Genomic DNA, 8,876 nt, shown 5'->3' on the forward strand with positions numbered 1-8,876 from the left:
GATCTGATGGGGCAGGTCATCCACGGTGACACCGCTCTTGAAGTTCAACAGCACGGTCCTCGTCGTCGAGCCTTTGTCACTAACGCCTTCAACGCGCCTGCGCTCCCGGCTGACCTCCAGCACCTTGCCGAAGGCCGTAAATGCCGTCTTCACATCCTCGTCGTCAACACCATGGAGTAGCCAGTGCAGCCGCAACTTGACCGTCCGGTCCTGCGGATCGATGATGAGGCAGCGCCGCCCCTTCACTTGAAGCTCCTTGACGGCCTGCAGAGGCTTTGTTGCGTCAGCGCCACACATGGTGACCGCCAAGACATGGTTTATCTGGTACGCTCCCAGCGCAATGACTTCAGGCAGCAATCCGGTAGGGCGCAGGGCATCACGAAAATCTTCAACCTTAAAAGGCCTCGCCCGGATGTCGCAGTGCAAAAACACGGTGTTCAACGCGACACGACCAGTAGGCAGCTGCGGCAAAACAATCTGATAGTCATCGTCGTTCTCGTTGAGCCGGTTACCGCGGGACACGCCCGCCTGAGCCGCTCCATAGGAGCCCACGATTGCACGTCCGTTCGCTGTGGTGGCCGGAAGTGGAATGACTGCAAGCAGATCAGGTGTGTAACAACAAGCCTGAGTGACAACAGACAGACAATGAACTTTTATTCAGGTCCTGAGGGACTAGTCGGTGGAGACCCGTTGGGGCCCCCGGCTCGCCGCTGGCTGCTCCCATGTCGGAATGGGGAGGCCAAGCCTCTCCGCTCTTTCACGGGCCCTCTGGACGGCCATGGACTGGAGCTTAAGTTGCGTGCTAGATATGGCCTCGTCCCAGTCCCGTTCGCTGGTGAGGGACGTATCCCGTAACGCAGGACACTGCCAGAGCATATGAGGTAGAGTGCTAACCTCCCCACAATCCGGGCACTGTCGGTCAATTTCTGGAGAAATCCTGCTTAAGAAACTTCGGGAGGGATATGACATCGTCTGAAGCATCCTAAGCCTGAGTGAAAGGAAGCTTTTTCCACTTTCTAGTGGCTGCTGGCTATCAAGAACAAAAAATAGTCTACGCATGACTACGTTTATTATTCCGGGGTTGTAGCTCAGTGGTAGAGCGCTCGCTTCGCATGTGAGAAGTCCCGGGTTCAAACCCCGGCACCTCCAGTGTGGTGAATAGTCAATTTTTTATTTCGCAGCATATAGTAAGCAATTCAATTATTTCGGAAAAGCGACGCTACGTCAATTCCACATAAACAAGTAATACTTGCGTTTCTACAGCTACCTTCAACGCCTCCGCGTCGCCACACTGTCGTTTCTTCAACGAGAACGCTTAGGACGACTGCAAGCAGATCAGGTGTGTAGCAACAAGCCTGACTGAAAGGAAGCTTTTTCGACTTTCTAGTGGCTGCTGGCTATGAAGAACACAAAATCGTCCACGCATGACTACGTTTATTATTTCGGACGTGTAGCTCAGTGGTAGAGAGCTCGATTAGCATGTGAGAAGTCCCGGGTTCAAACCCCGGCACCTCCAGTGTGGTGAATAATTAATTTTTCATCATTTTGTTTCGCAGCATATAGTAAGCAATTCAATTATTTCGAAAAAACAATGCTACGTCAATTCCACATAAACAAGTAATACTCCATTTCTAGAGCTGCCTTGAACGCATCCGCGTCGCCACAGTTTTTTTTTTCTTTATTGCCGACTTCGACGTACTCAATCAAGGTTTACAAAGATAAAACGTGTGGACCACACTTTGGCCAACACGGTACTAAAATCTTTTTAAAAACGCCAATTCATCAAATAAGGAGATCCATTGTGGTGGATCAGCCAGCGCTTTGAAAGCATCTCTTACACACACAACACTCTCAATGAAGTTTTCCCGAGCTGATCGAACCACAATGTCTCCGTTTTGAAATTGCAATCTAGTTTTCCACATAGCGTGGAGGCTCAGGATCATAATAAGGTCATGCGGGACATCCTCGGCGTTATCAATCGGTAAGAAGCGTATTCCGTATGGGTCCAGGGGTAACTGTTTTTTCAGTGTTCTCTGCAGAACATCCCAGTGAAAGATGGCGTCCCAGCAATCTAAGAATGCATGTTCTATTGTTTCCGGTTTTTTACATAATAAGCAGTCGGTGCTCCAGGGGATGAAAATGCCCTTCTCATGAAGCCAGGTCTTAACGGGAAGTGTGTTTGTGTGCAATTTGAAGAAAAAAGATGTATCTGACGGTCGTATGGGCATTTTTTTCACTCTCTTTAGAACGTCTTGTCCTGGGCCTCCACGTTGCGGAAAACGGTACAAAGGTGGAGGGAACATCGTGTCCACGAGATCTCTGTATAGATCTTTCTTGGTAACGGTGGACAGGTATTGCTGCGAAAAACGTACTTTCGACATCTTATATGAACATACCACTTCACGTAGGTAACCAGTCACTGCTCCTGCCATATTGTGAACAGTCGAAACAATGAATCCTGGAAGTTGTCTACACAGCCGTACCTCTATCACTGTTCGGAGAAAAGGATCGTTTTGATCGCGTAAAAACACAAAGCGTGAGACGACTTGTCGCAGAAATAAATGAACTAAACCAAGCCCACCTTTCTTGACCAGGAGGAACAAGTTCATTCGACACATCCTCTCCCAGGTGGAGGCCCAAATGAAGATAGCGAAAACGCGGTGAACTTTTTGTACGCTTACCCTCGCAGCACACAACACATTCATAACGTACCATATCTTAGAAACTAAAAAAAGGTTGCAAACAGTGGCTCTAGAAAACATTGACAATTGTTTTCCTCTCCACACGTCAGCCTTTTCCTTTGCTTTCGACACTTGATCTAGCCAGTACGATTCAGGTTTACGGTAATTTCCGAGAGGCACACCCAAGTATTGCGTTGGTAACGTCACCCACTTCAGTCGCGAAGGCAAAACGTACGTCCTCGTCAGGAACGCTGGGCAGCAGCCAATGCACTTTCAGGCGTACGTCCTGGTTGGCGGCGTCGATGACGAGAGACCGGCCCTTTTTGACCTGCAGCTCTCCAACGCTGACGATCTTTTTCACCGCGTCGCTGGCCTTGAAGGTCACGGCCTACACATGGCTCATACGGTAGGCCCCGAGAGCAGCCACTTCCGGCAGGAGCGATAACTGAGCGAGCGCATCCCGAAAATCTTCCACCCGGTATGGGCGGGCCCTGATGTCACAGTGTAGAAAAACCGTATTCAAAACAAAACACCCTGTTGGCAGACTAGGCAAAACAACTTGATACTCGTCGTCCGAGGCAGAAATCCTGTTACCGCGGCCCGTCTGGACCGCTGAAGCGGCTCCTACGGAGCCCATGATTTACACGTCCGTCACGCTCGGTGGCCGGAAGTGGAATTCACCACAGTGCCGTTTCTTCTACGAGAACGCTTAGGACGACTGCAAGCAGATCTGGTGTGTAGCAACAAGCCTGATGGAAAGGAAGCTTTTTCCACTTTCTAGTGGCTGCTGGCTATGAAGAACACAAAATCATCTACGCATGACTACGTTTATAATTCCGGGGTTGTAGCTCAGTGGTATTCTACTTCCGGCCACCAAGCGTGAGGGACGGCGAATCATGAGCTCCAGTGGAGTGGCGGCAGCTGCCTTTGTTGGCCGCGGAAACATGTGGAACAGCGATCACGACGCAGGCTATCAGATTATTTTGCCTCCACTGCCAAAGGGGCGCGTCGTGCTAAACACCGTGTTTTTGCACGGCGACGTGCGAGCTAGACCCTACAAAGTAGATTTCCGGGACGCTCTTGGCGCAACAGGTTTGCTGCCGGAAGTGCTTGCCCTGGGGGCCCACCAGATTAACCACGTCTGGGCTGTGACCATGAACACCGCGGACCCCACGAAAAGGATACTGGAAGTCAAGGAGCTGAAGGTAAAGGGGCGGCGCTGCATCGTGGTTGACCCTCAGGACCAGCAGGTGCGGCTGCGTCTTCATTGGTTAATACATGGTGTGGCCGATGAAGATGTAAGAACGGCATTGACGGCTTTCGGTAAAGCCGTACAAGTCACCCGAGAGCGATGGCGCGTTCAGGGTATCAACAACAAGGGGACGACTACCCGGTCCGTCTTGCTCAAGCTCAACAGCGGCGTCAAGGTGGAAGATCTCCCGCACCAAATTAGGGTCGCCGGTGAGCTGGACCTAGTCGTCGTTCCTGGCAGGCCAATCCAGTGCTTGCGCTGTCAAGGCACTGGTCATGTACGACGAGACTGCAAGGTTCCCCAGTGCTCGCAATGCCGTCGGTTTGGACACGCCGAGGACCAGTGCGTGTCCTATGACTGGGCCAGCCGAAGGCAACGACACAGAAAGGTTGGTAATGGATGCGGCCGCGGCCGAAGACGCGGCGAAAGGGGCAGGAGACCAGGCAACCCCATGTGCTGTAGGCGGTGTGCTTGCACCTGATGCGGGCACGGGGACATCACCGGATAGGGAAAATTCTACGGAAGGTGCGGAAAGAAAGCCAGCAGAAGAGACCAAGGAAGAAAGCAAGAGCAGCCTAACGGAAGCCAGCGAGCAAATGAAGACAGCTGAGGGCCAGTCGGCGCAGAACGACCCTATGAGAAGCAATGTCGGAGCCTCGGTCAAACGGCCTCTTGAGAAGGCTGCAGACAGCAGCGCAGCGAACCAAGGAAGTGGGGAAGACGGGCCGCCTTCGAAGACGCCGACGGGCAGGCGCAGCAGCTACAAGCCCCGACCGAACACCGCTAACGCAGACAAGAGGTCCGAGAAGAAGCCACCACCGCTCTCCAGTGGTACCGGTCCACCGGGCGGCTCCGGGGGCGTCTAGCTGTGTGCTAGGCACTAAAGGTAAACACCATGCTACGGGCCAAATCTTTTCACTAGACCTATAATCACGGCTTCCAACCCGCCGCGTAGATTGGCCACGCTAAACGTTCGAGGTCTGGCCGCCAAGCGAAAGCAGAGCCATGTGTAGGCTGCTCATGGACTATGACCTTGACGTGTTAGCCGTGCAAGAGACAAAAGTAAATGGTGATGAAGAGACCCGCAGCATGGTGCAGCGGTTTACGCCACGGTACTACGCGGTAGCGAGCCACGCCTTAGGGAAGTCGGCGGGCTGCGTGCTGTTTGTTAGAAAATTACCCGGTATAACGGTGCAAGATTTTTATTCATGTCCATCTGGTAGATTAGTTTTCTGTGATTTTGCTTTGCATGGAATTTAATGGCGGGTGGTATGTATTTATGCACCAAATGCGTTGGAGGAACGGGCTTCGTTTTTTTCCATGTTAAGAGTATGTATCTTCTTAAAAGCAGATGGTGCTGTTAGGTGATTTTAATTGTGTTCTCAGTGCCCGAGATCGGTCTAATAGAGGATTAAGGAGCCATAAAGGTAGGGATGTTTTGAACGAGATAATTACTGAATGCGAATTAGCGGATGGGGCGGAATGTATGACAGGGACGCGAGATGTGCGTTTCACGCACTTTCAAGGAAATAGCCATGCGCGCTTAGATCGTATTTACTTGTCGCTTCAAGCAATACCAATGTGTAATAGTTACAGTGTATATCATATTTCCTTCACTGATCATTTTCTGGTTAAATGTGACATAGGAAGGAGGAAAAAAGGCGGCAGCTTCTCTTGGGAGCTGTGGAACATGAATTCAAACTTAACTACTGACGAAAGTTTCGGAGAATATGTATCGGACTGCATCGAAAAAATTCTAATGAGCGGCGAGGGTGAATTAAAAGATCGATGGGAAGAGTTTAAACAGTGCATTAAAATGAAAGCCATCGATCGTTCCGTCGCAATAATGCATGAAACAAAAAAGAAAGAGAAGAAACTGCGAATAATCTTGGAAAAGCTGACAGAACTTGAGTGCGAAGAACCGGGAGCATACAAAAGCGACATACGGAATATTAAACAGAAACTTGAACTGCATGATGAGGAACGCTATAGCGGAGCGATAATTCGTGCTCGAGCCGAATCCTTTGCGTTAGGCGAGGCGCCCACAACAAGGGCGCTCGGACTGGAAAAATCACACGCTCGACGTAATCATATTGAAGTGATCGAGGTGGGTGGTAGCGAAGTTACAGATAATGATAGTATCGCACGTGCGTTTTTTGAACACTATGAAAATCTGTTCGCATTTAGGCAGGTGGACCTAGAACGGTTTAAGACGAACTTCTTGAAAAGAATGCCTCAACTGACTGAAGAAAGAAAAGTTGCATTAGAAACGCCGATAACTGTTTTTGAAGTGGAACGCGCAATTGACAATTTGAATCCTGGCAAGTCACCGGGCCCTGATGGGCTTTGCGCTCTGTGGTACAAGCGGTTTAAAAAGGAATTGTCAGCAGTACTTGTAGCAATCTCTAACGAAGCGTACGATGGTAAGGCGTTACCGCCATCTTTCGGCCAATCACACACGGTGTTGATTCCGAAGACAATGCTGAGCACGAGGTCGCGGGATCGATTCCCGGCCACGGCGGCCGCATTTCGATGGAGGCGAAATGCGAAAACACCCGTGTACTTAGATTTAGGTCCACGTTAAAGAAGCCCAGGTGGTCGAAATTTCCGGAGTCCACGACGGCGTGCCTCATAATCAGAAAGTGGTTTTGGCACGTAAAACCCCATAATTTAAAAAAAATTCCGAAGACAGAGGATGTAGATAAGTTGAAAAGTGTAACATCATACAGACCAATAGCTCTCACAAATGTAGACTATAAGATACTAATGAAAGTCTTAGCAGCTAGACTTCAGTCGGTTGTTAAAGACATAGTTGGCCAGCACCAAACGTGTGGAATTAAGGGTCGCACTATAGCGACGAATGTTCACAAGATGCGCTCAGTTCTTGAATGTTGTGACTCCCTTGAAGCGTGTGTGGCCGTACTTCAGTTGGATCTGGAGAAGGCATTTGATTGCGTAGCGCATGCTATTTTGTTTGCAATGTTGGAACACATTAATGTCGGATCCGTCATCACGGATGGTGTAGCTCTGGCGTATCGGAACTGCTCTACCAGACTAATTATTAACAAAGAATTTGGGGCCCCCATTAAAGTGCAGCGTTCCGTGCGTCAAGGCTGTCCCATCAGTCCACTTTTGTTTTGTATATATATTGAAACCTTATGTTTGTCAATAATTGAAAATAATTCTATCCGTGGTATTCGTTTACAATCTTCAGAGGTAAAACTCCTCGCATATGCCGATGATGTGGCGGTATGCTGTATTGACTACGAAGGCATTGAAGAAACCATTCGAAGTGTTAAATTTTTCAGCGACGTTACAGGAAGCCGAGTAAACTGGGGAAAGTGCCAGGGGTTTTGGCACGGCGTGTGGCCGTTCACCCCGGGCATTTTTGCCAATGTTGTATGGCAGAAAGCGCCTGTGAAGTACCTTGGTGTGCCACTTGAGTTCTACAAAAATAATAATGACTACTGGCAGCAACAAGCAGAACTCTTACGCGAAAAGGCGAATGCTTGGAGGGCGAATTATCTCTCCATGTTTGCGAGGGCAACTGTGTGTAACATGTTTTTTGTGGCTAAGCTACGGTGTGCGATACAAGTGATGCACTGTTCGAGGGTAAATGTGCAGAAACTTCATAGGGCTTTTGCGACCTTTGTGTGGGGATCGACGTGGGAAAGGTGCAGTCGCACAAATTTGTTCTGGGGTGTAAAGTGTTGGGGACTTGGACTGGCACACCTTTTTCTCAAACAATTAGTTAATAGATTTTTCTTTTTTCGCGAGGTCAGCGACCCATTTCTGCAAACGGTGTGCCAGGCCAGATTAGGGCGACTGCTACCTGAATATATTATTAGCACGCAAGTCCTGACAGGGACGGCAGAAGGTTATCTTCGGGAAGTAGTAGCGAGTGTGCGATTTTTGTGTGTGCGTTTTTCTAATGATTATTTATATTCTGTTAAAAAGAGGAAACTGTATAAAGACTTGTGTGATATAGTGTTGCCAATCCCTTTGTACAGGGTGATATACAGTGCAGGCCTGGGTCAGAACGTACTCAAACGGGTTAAAAGAATGCAAGTGGCACCAAGTGCAAAAGCTTTCGTTTTCAAACTGCGTACCGGAACTCTCCCTGTAAGAACCTTCTTAGAGGAGCGTGGGTTTTATATGCCATGGGGGCTCACTGCATTATTTGCAAAAAGCCGGAAACGATCGACCACGTTTTCCTTCACTGTTGGGAAGCGGTGTTCTTCTGGGATGTGTTGCAGAGGACAATCAAAAAAGAATTCCCACTAGACACGCATGCAATTAGTTACCTAGCGATGGACAACGAAGGAGGAGTACCTTTCGATCTAATGATGCTGACAGGCCTGCACAGCAGATGGCGCTCAAGAATGACTGGCTTCTACTGTGAACCGGATGCAAGACCAGCAAGGCTGTACTTTCGAGAGAGCATTGCTCGGTTAGTAGAAGTGGAAAAAACAAAAGAATGTCTTTCTCCCTGGGTAGCCAGGGTAAAATCCTTAGTCACACTAAGGGAATATTAAGTGACGACGTCAGTCAGAACATGACTGATGGCTTTTCGCTCAATTTGTTGACAAATTGTATTGTAACCCCGTCTTCACTTTTTATGTGTTGTAAGTGTATTGTTGTTGCAAAACCGGTAATAAAGAAAAAAAGTGTAGCTCAGTGGTGGAGCGCTCGCTTCGCATGTGAGAAGTCCCGGGATCAAACCCCGGCACCTCCAGTGTGGTGAATAACTCATTTTTAATCAATTTGTTTCGCAGCATATAGTAAGCAATTCAATTATTTCGAAAAAACGACGCTACGTCAATTCCACATAAACAAGTAATACTTGCATTTCTAGAGCTGCCTTCAACGCCTCCGCGTCGCCACAGCGCCGTTTCTTTAACGAGAACCCTTCGGACGACTGCAAGCAGATCAAGGGTGCGATC

General features: G+C 49.0%; 1 non-coding gene across 1 annotated transcript; it reads left to right on the forward strand.

Moving 5' to 3' along the window:
• The first annotated feature begins 1,077 nt into the window (after nt 1-1,077).
• On the forward strand, nt 1,078-1,149 carry TRNAA-CGC (transfer RNA alanine (anticodon CGC)). Its single transcript has one exon. It is a non-coding gene; the product is annotated as a tRNA-Ala (tRNA).
• Nucleotides 1,150-8,876: the final 7,727 nt, after the last annotated feature.

Source organism: Dermacentor variabilis, chromosome 3 (genome assembly GCF_050947875.1).
Source record: "Dermacentor variabilis isolate Ectoservices chromosome 3, ASM5094787v1, whole genome shotgun sequence".
Taxonomy (NCBI): domain Eukaryota; kingdom Metazoa; phylum Arthropoda; class Arachnida; order Ixodida; family Ixodidae; genus Dermacentor; species Dermacentor variabilis.